The following is an 11,472-nucleotide window of genomic DNA, read 5'->3' on the forward strand; positions in this document are numbered from 1 at the left end:
ACTCCAAGTCCTGCGTGTGTGTGTGTATGTGTGTGTGTGTTGCATCAAGACTCCCTCTAAACAGTGTGGATATTAATAAATGTATAAGCATCAACTTGCCTGTCAGTTTGTCGTGGGCGCCTGAAACACTGTGGGAAAGGTTTTTCTGGCCCCCTCTTGAATCTACCGCAGCAGAGTGTTGTAATTCGTGAGCAGTGTGACGGAACTGCGGAGGGGAAGGAGTGGCCAAGTATTTGTTACATTTCCCATCCCCAAAGTGAGCATTAACTCAAAGGTAATATGAAAGCTTGGATTATTATTACAATTTGTCTCTGATTCCGAAAACTTTCTAGGCCTCAATTCTCACGTGACGAGGAAAACTACAATAATCAATGGTTCTTCTGGTTTTAAGATATTAAAGTAATTACCTTAGGCGTGGTATGGATTTGTTATTTAGAACAATTCCTGGCACATAGGATTGCTCTTTAATATTGTTAAATGGCTACACATATTACAGAAGGAGCTAGAGGAGATAAGGTAGCAAGGCAAATTAACACACCTGAGAAAAATCTGCAATGAATCTTTATGTATAGCATCTCCCTTATTTGGACAGGAAAGGAGGTACTCTGATATAATTCAGACTTAATCTAAAGAATTTACATGGTAGTAAGGAAGGTCTTGTCCTAACATTTATTTAAAATAGGAAATCAAACCTGGGAATTTTATCCAATACTCTGCATCATTTACAAAACAATCAAGTACCAATCAAGCCATTTTGAATAAAATAAGCTAAATCAAATAAAAATTAAATGCAAACATCAATACATTGTTAAATTTAAAATACTGTTAAACTTCAAAGAATGGGAATAGCTTAAAATTAGCATGAAAATTAAGCAAAAACAGTTAAACTGAATTGTTAAACAGGGCCATTAAGGAGACAAAGTACTGCTCAGGCTATTTTCTAACCAAGTAACAATTTGTTAATATAAGCACATTGGCTGCAAATTAATTCCTTATAATGTAAAATGGGCATCATTTTCATTTTCTTTACTGATGCAAGTATCTACCCTCTAAAAGCTAGCTTTAAGGAAAACAGGGTAAAGAGAAATGCATTTTTGTTGTGGGAATCCTCAACTGTGATTTAATATTGCAAATTATAATGCTTTTGTTTTTGTTGTTTTGTAAAATCAAATAGATCTTACCACTGAGGTGAAAAACATCTCCAGGGTCATAGAGTTTGTTCCTCTGTATTACTGTGGGTTTGACTACATCACTATGGTCCCAAATAGCAATCTGTATTTTATCTAATCTACTCTTGACCATTCCTACTGATACAACCTCAGTGGCCTTTTCTCAGCAAATTATTCCTAAATCTAATCAGCCCTACATTTAGAAATATTTCCCTAATGTATAACCTAATGGTCTAATTTCAGGTTGTTATACCTTGTTACACTACTCTTAACAACTTTGAAGAATTTCTTTTCCTGTTGGATGTTATCACCTCCTAAGTATCTCCGCTCTATCATGATCATTTCTACAGTTTATTCTCTAAACAGAATTGGGCAAATAATGTTCCCTTAACCTCACTGCAAAGACCATGCCCTGCAAATCCCTTATCACTAAAACTGTGGTCTAGTTATCTAGTTATCTTCAAGTTATCTGAAGAACCAGAGTGACTGCATTTTTATATATTGAAGTAATGATATAGTATCTCCTTTCTGGTATTGTGCAAAACTATCCCTTAAATTTAATCATCTTCAGAATGGAAATGAATGTGACAATATTAGTAATGGTAGATGATCAAGATGACCTTAACGTTCCTCTCAGCTGGACTAAATTTTAAATGGGTTTCTTCCTGACTACAGAGTATTTACTTTAGAAAACTTGTTATTCTAGGCTCTTTCTCTGGTCCTTTGAGATATAATTCTTTTACAACCCAGGGATGTCTTTTGAAATGTAGTTTAAAAAAAAAAAAAAAAGATAGTATCTTTCTCTCAGTCTTTATAGAGGGAAAGATAGGAGCTTAACTTCAATAAATGCCAATTAACCAAGAGATGGCCTAGTTACATTGACCAGCTTCCTTCCAGTATCCTCGAGTAGGTTTCCACTAGCACACCTCAGTGCTTAAAAACTCTGCAGACCTTTGGCCCTTTGTTCAATGCAACTTTGTTCAATTTCTTTGCCCTATTGCAATAGTCTTAAATAAACTCTTCCTTGTCTATTTAACTTGTCCAGTGCATTTTTTCTTTTATAGAGGTAAAGAGAGAGGAAGCCTCAGCCACTATCTAACGCCAAAGGATTTGAGTCATGATAAAAGTTAAACAAAAGGAACTTTTCAGCATAAGGAATATTATGGATAAGCAGGTATGCTAAAATTGTGAGAATTCATTGAGCCATACATTTATATTTGCTTACCTTTCTTTACATATGTTAAAACTTTAATCATTAAGCTTACTTTAAAATATAGTTTAGGGACACCTGGGTGGCTCAGTTGGTTAAGCATCTGACTTCAGCTCAGGTCACGATCTCAGACTCCTGGGATGAAGTCCCGCTGGGGTCGTGGCGGGGGTGTCCCTGCTCAGCGGGGAGTCTGCTTCTTCCTCTCCCTCTGCCTGCCTCTCTTTCTCTCTCTGTCAAACGAATAAATAAAATCTTTAAAATATATATATAGTTTGAATTCTAGCTCTGTCATTTACAATATTAAGACATTAGGGATGATTTCTAAGTTCTTAAACCTCAGCTTCTTTATAGGTTAAATTGGAAGAATAATGCATACCTCACTATATAGTTGTGAGATTTAAATTAACCAAAGTTTACAAAGTTCTTGGTAGAGTACCCAGTCTCTAGTGGTAAGTAAATAACAGCTGCTACTACTACTACTACTATTCACTACTATTCACTGTTAGTTTTTAAACAGTCTTTTGTAATAATTGATGAAAAGTTACTGAAATAAAAAACAAGTCCCTTATTTCAGCAGCCTTCCATGGGTCAAAGTATTCATTCTACTTTTTTCTGTTTTAAAGACTGCCAGGTAATTATGACTTTAATCCATTTGCCTATGAATAGTATTGAATCCTGCATAGTTCAGAAGACAGAATTGCTTAAATACAATCCAATTTTTTAGTCCTATAAAAATCTAGTTTTTAATTAGTGTTGCAAAATTTTCTGATTAATTTCCTACATTAAATTCCAATTCAGCCTAACCACTTGTCCTTAAATCACTGGCCCCAGCCCCACCCAATATCTTAGATATTTTAGTTTCATTGATCATTTGCTGTCTCAATCAATATTTATAATTACATGCCAGACATTGTTCTAGGAGGTAGGAAAATTGTTAAAAAGACATAGTCCTTACCTTTGGGAAATGAAGTTATACTGGTAGAGTCAATAGCCAGGTTTAAACAAATAGATCATTGTTAATTTCACAGTTATGAAGAAATTTTAAAAATATAGAGAAGGGTTATTGGATGGTCATAAGAGACTGTGATCAGGAAAGAACAGAGACTTGAAAAATTATTTTTTTTTAGAAAGAGAACCTTGTAAATAGCTAAAGCAAAGTGGTTCTCGGTAGAAACAAAAAGTACAAAGACCCCACAGCAAGGAAAATCCTGCCCTACAACTGAAGAGTAAGCAAGGGAGAGAGTCATGTGATGAGGTCTGAGACATGTAAGCACTGGTCAGGGAGGGCTATGATCAGAAGTTGTAGGATTTTAACCGGGAGTGGATGTAATTAAATTCACATTTTAAAAATGCTTATCATAGCTGTTATGTGGAGATTACCCTGCAGTTAACTGTGGATCAAGAGAAGACATAAGGAGACCAGTTAGAAGACTGTCACCCAGGCAAGAGATGGTGGTGGCTTTGTCTAGGGTGGTAATGGATAAGATAAAGAAAAATAGAGTCCAGATGTACTTTGTAGGTGAGGTCAATAGCATTTGATGATAGATCTGATGATAGTGAAGCTTTAGAGAGAAAAGAAATAAGCATGACCTCTAGGTCTGGGCCTAACAAATAGACTAAGGTAGTACAATTAGACGAGAAGGCACAAGATCGGGGTGTGTAAAATGAGAAATATATATATTTATCTCTGTCCTCAGTTCTTTCTAATATTTGATTCTGGTCCCATTCCTAATACAGAGTTCCCCAAACCCTTGTAATTTCTTGGGTGATAGGCGTGGTTTTTGTTCTAATTGAATAACTTTTGGTGGGCTGCTGGATAAGTGCTGGTCAGTAGAAAGACCAAGTCATGATTAGAAGCTTAGAACTTTAAGCCCTACCTCCTATCCTCTGGGGTGAGTGGGAGGTAGGAGCTAAAAAGTGAGTTAATAATCTGTCATGTCTCTCACGTCCCTGTGATAAAGCCTTCACAAAAAGCCCTAATGTACATGTAGAGAGAGCTTGTAGGTTATTGAACACATCCGTGTGATGGGAGGGTGGCACATTCCAACTCCAGAGGGATAGAAGCTTCTGAACTCAGAACCCTTGTGGACCTTGGCCTATGTATTTCTTCATCAAGCTGTTCACCTATATCTTTTATTATATCCTTAATAAGAAGCTATTAACTGTGTTTCCCTGAGTTCTGTGAGCCATTCTAGCAAATCGCTGAACCCAAGAAGGAGGTCCAGGGAACATTGATTTATAGGCAGTCAAGTAGAGGAGACAACCTGGGATTTGAGATTGACACATGAGTAGGGACAGTTTTATGGGACTGAGCCCTTAACCTGTGAGATCTCACTCTAACTCCAGGTAGATAGTGTCAAAGCTGAATTGGATTTTAGGATATCCCGCTGGAGCCAGAGAATTGATCAGTGGTTGGTATCAAAAGTATTCAGTGTAAGAGTAAAGGAAAATAAAGACTCTTTGTTTAGACAAGGGAATATAATCTAGAATATAGCCTGAGATGTCAAATAATTCCCTCTTCCTTTATCCTTTGGCCTATTTTAGTCTTGTTCTTTCTTCTACAGCTAGGTCACAAATATTCTCTTTTCCTAATGAGCTGCACCTGAGATTAGGATTTAAATTTGTGTAACTCTAGAGTTTTGCATTAATCTCTGTGGCTAATTTTATGTACTCAGACATGTTGTAACTAAATTTTGAAGCCCTTAAAGCCAAGGAATAGACCTATTTACATTTTTTAAAAATTTTTTTGCATATATCATGGAAATTTTAAAAATTATATGCAAGTAGAAAAACAATGTTAAATAACCATATTCTCATAACCTAGTTTCAACAATTAGCAATTTATTACCAATTTTGTCTCATCTATATAATTGTTTGTTTCTCCACAGCCCCCACGGGTATTTGGAATTCAATACCAGATATCATATAATTTCCTCTCTAATAACTTCAGCATATTTTTAAAAAGGTAACGGGGTCTTTTTTAAGTCATTAAAATAGGCCCCCAAATTAACATTTTTTAATATTAAATATATTATTGTGTCACAAATACTTTTTACAAATTTATGTGTTCAAATCAGGATCCAAATAATATCTACACTTTGGTGTTCATTGATACGTCTCTCAAGATTTTAATTTATAGCTCTACCTCCATCTCTCTCTTTCTCTTTCTCATGTATTTGTGCACCTGTGAATGAAATTTATTCATTATTTAATTCATTTAAGGAACCAGGTCATTTATTTTATAAAATTTCTTATAGTCTAAAGTTTTGCTGATTCCATCCCTGTGGTGTCATTTAATATGTTTCCTGTACTTTCTGTTGGAAAAATTGGATAGGAATATAAAAATACTTGGGGTCTGAGCTATGCCAAAATAACTTCCTTATCCCAACAGAGACTCTATTTTAAAATGCACTATTGTACATTTGTATTCTGTGTTCATCAATAAAAACACCATGCCCTCTCAAGCATATGATGGAATGTTTTTAGACTATACATTGCATTTACGTATAAATAGTCAAAACTTCAGTTTTATCTCCTTCTTTGCTCCAAAAATTCCTTTATTTAAACACAACAGAGCACCTACTAGGTTACCAACTAGGTACTGTACAGTGTTTTAAAATAAAACCGATTTACCTCTCACATTATTATTTTAATTCTCAAATAAATATATTCAATACTTATTTTGCTAAAATCAAGGTGCAAATAGGTGTTTTCAAGGTTGTATCAATAAATCTGAAGTGGAAATGAAATGAAATGAATTTGAATTTATGTGTCACTTCTCTTTGAGTCTTTTTTGCATTAGGTTTTATTCAGAGATTCTTTTGTGAAATACTTAGTAGACACAATATAATTGACTTTTTATACCAGCTGCGAAAGAACAACAGGGGACACATATCTAAATTAAAATACATCTCACCCAGGTCTTTAAAAGAACCAACAGTGCATTCAAGTGTAAGGAACTCAGTTTGGGAAAGAAAAGTTGAGAAACTCACTCAGATTCCTGAAAGCAAGGATGCTTCAGCCAGTTGAAACAGATCCTGGCCCCTAAGAAAGAAAACTGTTTTATCACCTATAGTTTCCTAGGGCTGCTGTAACATCACATCACAAATCAGGTGGTTTAAAACAACACAAAGTTATTCTCACCCTCTGGAGCCTAGAAGGCTGAAATCAAGATGTTGGCAGGGCTATGCTCCCTCTGAAGGCTCTAGGAGAGGACCTTCCTTACTTCTTTTGACTTCTGGTAGTCACAGTATTTCTTAATATGTGACAGAGTAATTCCAATCTCTGCCTCTGTCTGTCTTCACATGGCCAGAGCTCTACTGTCTTTTCTCTTCCTCTTACAAAGACACCAAGTCATACTGAGTTAGGGCTCCCCTAGTCCACCATGACGTCATCTTACTTTGATTGTATTTACAAAGACCCTATTTACAAATAAAGTCACATTCACAGTCACCCATGCTTATAATTTCAATATATCTTTTTGTAGGATGCAGTTCAACAGACAATATTGCTTTTCCTTAAGATGTATGAAAATCAGGACAGCCCAGGCTCTTGAATTTTCACCTTGCATAAATTAGTATGTACCTGGAAGCATCACTATTTACAAAGTTGGTTTGTAGCATTCATCAATATACTAATTAGCTTCTGCAAAAAGCCATCTGTTTTAACATTGCAAACAATAAAAGATTAAATGGCACAAATTCTTAGGTAGGTCTGAACTGTATTTCTTTGATCTATGAAGGCAGATTTATCTGTTTCACCCAGATGAAGTTCTCCTATGGGTATGCAAGACAGAAACAGAGGAAATGACACAAATAAGGGTAATTTAGGACTCACACTTTTAAAAAAGATTCCATTTATTTATTTGAGAGAGAGAGGGAAAATTCAATTAAATAGCATTTTAATAGGGAAAGGGGAGGGGGAGATGTGAGTCTCTTAAAGGAGAGTAAATTATTTTAGGAAAGGTGATGAGTCCTTAGAAGAAAAGATAGGGGATACGATAGTTAATGACAACGTTTTTCTGGGTCCCCTATCCTATGATAAGAGTCAATCTTTGTTGATGAACCTCTTTGGAAGGGGTCTATGACCTCTTGTAGTTTCTTTTGGAGCATCTGTCTTTAGGCAGATAAGGAGAGTTCAAAGGAAGCCTCTCCTTGAATTTGATGTTTTTGAAGTGACTACAGTTCAAAATAACCAATATACCAAACTGGCATATTTGGGGTGTCATATTCTGCTGCCCTCCAGCATCTGAAGACTCCTTATAGTCACCTGCTTAAGTCAAAAGGATCCTTAGTCAGGACATTCTCCAGTCTCCTCCTGCCTTAAACTCTCTTTATTTTTGGTAGTGTGGGGAATCCCCTCAGACCCTCAGAGTTGGAATGAAGATGATTTTAGATTGAAGAAATTTGAGATGCAACAGATGTTAAAAGAAAGAAAAGGAAAAGAAAAGCAAAGCAAAGCAAAGAAAAGAAAAGAAAGAAAAGGAAAGGAAAGAAAAAGAAAGAATCCTTTTTGGAGTTTCCCTTATCTGACTAAAGGGAGAGTCTTTGGAGAGCAAAGTTAAGTCCCCTTTCTGGAGCAGTTTCACAGACAGAAAAGAGCTGGAGAAATTGCAAACAAATATTATTATTACTTTCCATTTGTTTCCCTAAAAACCCACGCATCAATCTCCTATTAAGCCCATTTATTCTTCCAATAGAAAGCTTGTCTCTCTCTCCCTTTCCCATGTGAAGTAGGTATTTAAATCCCTATCTCTAGTTATTCAGGGAGCCATTTCTTTTGTGTGCTCATATGTGTATGAGTACATTTTGTCTTTTCTCTTGTTAATTTGTTGCCAGTTAAGTGCATGCCCCCACCCATTTGAACCTACAGTAGAGTTTTCCTCCAACAGTAGTGAAAACAGATCACATTCCACTATAGGAGTTTCAAAGGAAATACAGAAGCCAGTTGGGCAGAAGAAACAAGGAAAATGAGATGGGCTGGCAGGGGATCCCTGCTTAATAAAAGATGTGAAAGGGATTCCGAGAGAGAAAATCATAGGAAGAGGAAAAAGAGTAAAAGAACTTCACTTTGTAAGTTCTGGCTTCTGTATTTTGAACCACAAAGATACAGCATGAACTCTGTCCTGTTCCTCTAAAAGTTGGAACAGATTCTAACTTACTGACATTTTAAAGAGCTGTTGATTGACCTTATTCTCCATCACCTTTCTTCCCTTTGGAAGATTTTTAGGGAGTTAATACCCACACTTCCCACTTTAGCCACTGTGCAGCTTATAACCTTCCCTTCAGATTACTCACCATACTTCCTACATCTCTCTGACTGGCAATCCTTTTCCTGTGGTACACCTATTATTAATACAACAGAAAGAATTGCTTTCACAAATATCCAAGTATAATTGATTACACTTGGCTTGTTTCCATTTAAAAAAAGGCAATTGGCTTTCACTTTGCTTCCAACTATATTTTTGCATAAATAGAGCTTTTCTTGGTAGCCTTAATATAATGCAGAGCATGATGCATATTTTCTATGGTTAGTGAACACTTCGTTTCAATTGCTTCCAAGGCAAATACATTTGGCTCCAACCTCTGGAAAGTTAAGCAATTAATAAAAGTGTCAGATAAATGGTATCAAAATCAAACTTCAGTTGAATGCAAATGGACAAACACACAGAGTGCCTTTGATATTTAACAGCACCAATCTCAAAGGCCACAAAGTGATGACCACTGTTATTAGCAATAATTAACTCTGACACTGCTATTAGCTTGTTTTACAAGTGTCATAAAAATCTTCATATATGATAAGTATTTTTACAATTATGCTAGTCATTAATGTGGAGGTTTCTTTGCTTCCGCCCTCCATTCTTTTCCCTCCTTTTCCCTCAGTTCCTCCCTTCTGACTCTTTGAATTTTATCAAGAAGTTCTCATAATTTTCAGAGATCTGTGCAAAATGAAAATGTGGGCCCCTTGTTCAAAGAGCAGGAAAAACATGCCTTTAAAATATTAAAATATAAAATTTTAAAATGTAAATAAAGTATATAAAATAAAATATAAAAACATAAAGTTTTCCTTTAAGAATTTTTTTTTACCTATATAATGGGATAATAGTGATAGATGAATAACAACATAAACTTATAAATTGCAAAAAAAATCACATTTTGCTTAATAATAGATAATTATATTAATAGAAATATACTTTGATTATATAATATGGACTTCCAGGAAGAAAGACAATGCAAAATTGACCCCCCTAGCCAGACACAGAAATAGAACAATCTGGCAGAAGTGCAACACGGACTCTGTCTGTGCACTTTTCCCTCCAACCTTTCCTCCTACTATGAGAACCAGGTCTTGGGGGTCACCCAACAGGACTGACTCTCTTAAGGGAAGAGAAAAGGGTTGAGTACCTGTAACTCACTTGGAGATGGGCCAGGCCTCCCAATCTTGGTCTGTCTCCGTAGCTAGGCCTACACATTCTCTTGCATGCAAACTTGGGCCTTGGATCTGCATTCTCCTTAAGAAGAAGATAGGGAGAATGCCAGGAGGGTAAGAAGAAGGGAAGCTACTTTGGTATACCCCAGCCAGAGATGTCTCATGCTTAGGCAGTTAGGTACCATTCTGGGAGCAGAGAGAAATGGTAGGAAGATGTGTGACCATAAGGAGGGCTCATGGTTCTTGCTGCTGACCCCACAGCACCTGAAAGAATTCTGTTTACTAGGCTAGTAAGCATGGGGTCTGCATCAATAGCACATTTTCAGAATGACAGTGGCAGAGTTAATGAGATTAGGTCACAGAACGGCCCAAGCGGCAGCACGGAACTTGTTATGGGGGCATGGTGTCAGACCGAAGCAGGTCTGTGGAGCATAAGTTCCATGACAGGTGACATATACCTCTTGCCACCTACCTCCATAGCTCTGATTCCTCTCCTTCAGATCACCCCTATGAAGAATTCGCTATGACAAACCGACAAAAGACAAAGAGATAAGCCCTGACCTGGTTCACAGATGAGTAAGCTCAGTATATTCACAGAAGCTAAAAATAGATATTGACAGATATATAGCCCCATATGTGGGTGGCCCTAATGTATCGCGGTGAGGGAAAATCCTCTAACAATATACTTAACAGTTAACTCTTTTGGTGAGGAGAAGTGGGCTGACATCAGGATATATATAGATTCCTGGGAAATAGAAAATGGTTTAATTTTGTTGGTCAGGGACCCAGACATATGGAGGTGGGATTATTTGATACCAAGGAATCAGAGAAAGAAGCAGTGGTAAAACCTATTGGAGTGGGCACAAAGTTTGCAGATTTTTGTGTCTCAGAAAGCATCCAGAACAAAGGAAGCTCTTAAGACAGTAGGACAGAATGAGTTGGGTAGTAGGTATGAGTCAGACTTGATCCTTGGTCACTCCTGAGCTTGTTCAATGGGCTCAAGAAGAAAGGAGCCATGGCGATGAGAGAGGAGGCTATCCATCAGTCCTATATCTTAAGTTTCTTTTTACCGAAGCTAATGTAGCTACTGTGGCTGGTGAATATTTGATCTGCAAGCAATAATGATCAACACCGAGTAAAAACTGCCTACCCATACATGGGCTTCTCTGAAGAGACCAAGTAGCCTCTTGATAATAAATCAATTACAGTGGACTCCTTCCCCTTAAGAGGTAACAGTGTTTCATCCTTTCTAAGACAGGTATGTATTTTAGCTATGGGTTTGCCTTCCCTTCCTCTCTAGGATCATATTTGAGATCTCACAGAATGCCTGACCTACTAACTTGAGACTTTTAATGAAACAGCCTTGGATCTAAAGTGAGGTAATAGGTAAAGGACCACAGGACCCATTGACTCAGTCATATACTACATCATGATAGGTTCTTAAAGTCTCAGCTGAGGCATCTGCAAGTTTGGGATGCTATTTTTCAAAGTGTGGAGATGCTTCCAACTAATGGCTATTATACAGTGTTGGGTCTCAGAGTTAAAATACAAGGATCTGAGTACCAAAGGGTGGAAGTAGCAGTGGTTCTTCTTGCAGCCACTCTCAACGACTGTTTGGCTAAAGTGTACTTCCTGTCCCTACAATTTTAGGTACTGAAGGATTAG

This window comes from Mustela nivalis (assembly GCF_964662115.1).
Source record: "Mustela nivalis genome assembly, chromosome: 1".
Classification (NCBI taxonomy): domain Eukaryota; kingdom Metazoa; phylum Chordata; class Mammalia; order Carnivora; family Mustelidae; genus Mustela; species Mustela nivalis.